The sequence below is a fragment of the Malus domestica genome, chromosome 14 (genome assembly GCF_042453785.1).
Source record: "Malus domestica chromosome 14, GDT2T_hap1".
NCBI lineage: Eukaryota > Viridiplantae > Streptophyta > Magnoliopsida > Rosales > Rosaceae > Malus > Malus domestica.
Window position 1 is genome coordinate 4,433,890 of NC_091674.1, and position 4,925 is coordinate 4,438,814.

The 4,925-nt window shown below is 34.8% G+C and overlaps 1 long non-coding RNA gene across 1 annotated transcript; it reads right to left on the minus strand.

The window, feature by feature from the left end:
* Positions 1-3,771: 3,771 nt before the first annotated feature.
* LOC139191526 (uncharacterized) lies at positions 3,772-4,925 on the minus strand. The gene is made up of 2 exons (XR_011575581.1): positions 4,492-4,925; positions 3,772-4,368 (listed from the first exon to the last, which is right to left on the minus strand). It is a non-coding gene; the product is annotated as an uncharacterized lncRNA (long non-coding RNA).

Below are 4,925 nucleotides of genomic sequence, written 5' to 3' on the forward strand. Positions count from 1 at the left end.
GTTAGAATTTATAAATGGGAAATTTTATTTAAACCCATCTAACCTATTTATACACCCAATTTACTTTTTTCACCCATTTGATTTTTAACTAAACTATTAGTATCTCTTTAAACCCAAATTTAATACCTAATATACCCTCATAAACCCAATTCAATATGTGGATTTATTTTTACACCCATTAAATTTTTAACTCAAAAGCTATCGGCTGTGTCATTGATTCTTCAACAGATATAAGATTGAATCCGTTATTCCACTGTAACTTCCTTCTTCCTATTGCTGGATAGTTATGACGATCGTACTGTTAGAATGCACGAGCTTGTTCGAGATGTTGCTATCTGGATTGCATCTGATGATAAAAAGGCCTTTTCAAAAGGATATGGAGATGAGGTGAAAGAATGGCCCGCTGAGGATTTATTTAAAAAGTACACTATGATCTCCTTAAGATCTTGCAAAATGCCCATACTTCCTGAAGTACCTTGGGAATGCCCAGAATTAAAATTGTTGATCTTGGAGAATAAGAATGTTGGCGACTCCCAGGAAATTCCAAGCAAATTTTTTGAAGGAATGAAAGAACTCAAAGTGTTGGATGTAACCAGATTCCGTATTCAGTCACTACCTCCATCTCTTCAATCCCTAATGCATCTCCACACATTGTGTTTAGATCAGTGCGAGTTGGTTGATATAACTCTTGTTGGACAACTAACAAACTTGAAAATTCTTAGCCTGATACACTCCAAGGTTAAAGAGTTGCCCAAAGAAATAGGGCAATTGACTCTGCTACAGTCGACGAAAACATGTGGAAGAATCGAGAGCATATAGAAGAGATACTATTTTTGCTGGAAAAACCCCAGTGGCCTCAAACTGTAAGTCTAAGCTAAAGTTAATGTAGGGTTTAATTATATTGTTTGGGTTTATTGATAAATTGAGTTTTATTATTAATTTTATTTTGTACTTAATAGTAATTATGCAATAGGATAAAATAGACAATTAACCTTCAAAATTTTAAGTTGGGTGTAAAAAAAGGTTGTATGGGTTTAAATAAAATTTCCCTTTATAAATTGACATGCATCAATTCTCTTGTTTGGATTCATAAATATAGAAATTTATAATTTCTGCGTGGAAAAAAAAAAATTTGGGACCTTCAATTACCAAGTTTAAATTACATGTAAATATTTGTTATTTTCAAATTTCTATGGGTAAGAGTTTAAAAATAACAAATTCTATTTCAAATTCCATTGTTCTTTTTAAGTTAGCCAAATAAGAAAATTCACAAACCTTAGAAAATAAAATTTCATCATTTCAATTTTCGTCATTTTAAAATTCCTTAATAATCTTAAATTTCCTAATGCAAACAGAATGTAAATGTAATTTTATGCTTACTGTTATCAAATATTAAGACTCATGATAGACTTCTAGTATTCAACATACGACAATCGAATATTTCAAGAATTTTTGGATGTTGGCTACTGAACCGTTGCATAGTTTTACATTAATTGCAACTGATTGGGGTAATTTCAGATGCGTCTGATCGAAAACAAGATTTACCATTCAAATCCAACAAAAAAAAACATTGAAATCAAACTTTTAATAGTTGTTTGTGGCAATCATTGAGAAAAAATAGCCACTGCAGCCTCAATACGGAGAAATTATTAGATTATATGGTATCACCATTATAAACAAATAACATATATAGCGAGCAGATAACGGTAATTATTTATCTATAAATATTTAAATTCTTACGCACTTAACCATCTAAGCTCATATCCGAACAGCTCAAGATTTTTTAGATTTCATATTCTGCTTAAAAATCGACCCTTTTTGTGTTGTCTTATTCGAATTTCTGACTTTCTACCCAATTTTTAACTTTGCATCAAAACCTCCCCAACTTTGCGATTAAGATCGGACAACCTGTCACCCAATAATGATTTGGGGCCCTTGGATGGGATCTGACAGCCACAAAATGTTCGGCACAAATCATAATTGCACTGAAGAAAAATTGATATTTTTGGTCTTCTTATAAAGCCTTCTTGTTTTAATAGGGTCACAACTCTTTTGTGTCACTTAGTACTACAACTTAGTGATATTTTTTTTTAATTTTTAAGTAAGAGATTTTAAATTCGATTATCGCAAAAAACGATTTAAACCATATTATTGCTTTCCCATGTATCATTTTGAAATCGATTTTAAAAACCTTTTATAAGTGGGAAAGTGTTGTCTTAAGACATTCCATAAAAATTCCCACGTTTCCCATTCATTACCAATATGAAGTGCTGCCTAAAAAACAACCCGACTATATATGTGTTGAGAGTGAATTTCCCGTCAGGAAACTGGATCTCTACCAGCTGAAATTATAACACATTATTTGTCTATTATTGAGGTACCGTAAAATGCAAAGTGTTTGTAACTCAGTTGATTAAAAATACTCATCCTTGCACCCGAGGTTTTGAGTTTAATTTCCTCTTTTCACTATTGCTTGTATATTCATATACATTAAAACACCACGTCATTCACCGATATTATAACACGTTCACCATGAACGCCAAATTCTCAAGTGGTCCCATGTCACCTAAAATCTTCAAAACTACAATTGGGTTTGGAATATATTCTAATTGGATAAAGAACAAGGACATGGATATTTTAGTGTACAAGTGGCCCTTATCCTGTCTATTAGTCACTACTAAAGTTGGCTACATGTATGATTAAGTGCTTTAATTTCGCCCAAGAACATCTCAAATTTACAATATAGTGTGGACCTAAAGTTTTGCAAAACTAGTCAAAGCACTTTCATGTTTTTTTTGTTTTGTTTTTTAATAAACGATATTATCTACACATAAAAAATGTGGAAAAATGGGTTAAGCTTCACAATGACCTAGCAATAATGTGGTTCAAATTCGCCTTTGGCGAGAATTGAACCTAAAACCTCTCACTTATAAATAAATAGAAATATCACTTGACACACCCCGACCGGAGTTGAGGCATGCTGGCCGACACTCGAATGTGACGTAGCCAAAAAGGAAGGTGAAGCATGAAATTATGGGTAAATCTAAACCAAAACTAACATTTATTTAATCTAAAGTACTTAGTGTGCAATAGTGGAAAGAACCCATAAAACACAAGTGTTCAGAGCATAGATGACATAAAAGTGTGCAGTCGAAACTAGTTAAAGTGCTTAATACACAACCAGGAAAAAGCCCCTACACTTATTTATGGATATGTCAGAACTGTCGGATATTCCTCGAACGCCACAGAGTAATAAGCTAACTAGGACCTGGAAGGGTGAAAAACAGAAGGGCGAGTGGGCAAAAACAAAGGTTTATAAAACACATTTATTTTCTGAACATACTAACCCCTTGCCATAAAACATGTACAGTTTCCAGAAAATCATACTACGTATAAGTATGAAATCAAATGCAAATCAACAGTAAATCTAGAAATACGCCAAATCACAATATATCAATAGTAGCATAATAAAATCAGGTGCTAATCAATCTATGCTAACAGAGAATCTGACATGAACAAGACTGGGTGTAATCATAATATATGTTATAGTACTACAATCACGTGAAGATTGGAGCTAAGCGCATCACATACGAGTCGAAGTTGCCTAATGCAACATGTACGACATGACTGGCACCTACAATGGATCCAAGGTAAGCGTGTGGTGCGATGTGAACATACACGTGAAACCTCGCCCTGGCCGAGGCGAGTACTACACCGGTGCAAGCATGCATGATAAGCAAGTATAAAGTATATGGACATGCCATGACAATATATAAATCTCAACAATAATATGGCAATTTTAAAATTCAATAAAATATGGCATGATAGGCGTAAAATCAATCTAAAAGCACATGTGGAAACTATAAACTTTATGTATAATATATAAAAACAAATGCCCACTCACTGATACGTCAATGGATCGTAGCCTCCTAGCCTTGTATGTCTTTGTACCTCCTCGAGGTAAGTCTCACCTATATGTGAAATAACTTTACTAATCATTTCATTAGGACATACACATAAAGGCTAGGAAAATCCCCCATAGTTTGCTCAAATGAAAGGTTTAAATATATTAAAACATTCTAGTCGATGTCACAAACCCGTACACGTCAAGCACGCACTCTCACGCACCGCTAGGTCGTGGCCACATGCGCGCCCATGCACAGGCCACACGGCTAACATACTGACAGATGACAAAGGAATATTCCATAAGATTTGACGGAATATTCCGTTAGATTTAATGGAATATTCCGTTAAATATTAACGATGTTACCTAACGATGTCAAAATGTTCCGTTAACTTTAATAGAATATTCTCCTTCTTCTCCGGTTGCTGTCCTCCATTTGCCTCCGCCGTCTAGTTTACCGGTTTCTGGAAAAATTCGCCGAATTTCTAGAATTTTTTTTTTAAACTTCATATCTTTTTCATTTCTCAACCATTTTTAATGTACTATATATGGAAATGAAGCTTATAAAGAGTAGAACAAGTTTATACCTTTTGGAAGTCCAAAAAGTGGACGAAAATGGGTTGAAATTAGCTCAAAGCTCTCATACCTATTTTAGTTGTCTTAAAACCGTGTGTTTTCAAGATGGCTCCTCTCCCAACTTAGGTTAGTGGTCACATGGAGTTGTGTAGTGGCCTCCAAATCTCCCAAAACCTTGTAACACGAGCTGGAAATCGACGGGGAATCTTCACCCAAGTTGGAGCTCTGAGTTGCTTCGAGTTGGAAGCTCAAAACTCGTCCATTTTAAGATCGGTTTGTACGAATGGACTCGTGGGGATGAGAGGAGTTCAATGGTGGTGGTTTGAGACTTGATCTATAAGGGTTGATGATGGTCCTTATTGTTGCAGACAAGAGAGAGTTACGGGTGAAGGAGAGAGAGAATGAGAAGATGAGAGAGAGAGAGAGAGAGAGAGAGAGAGAGAGA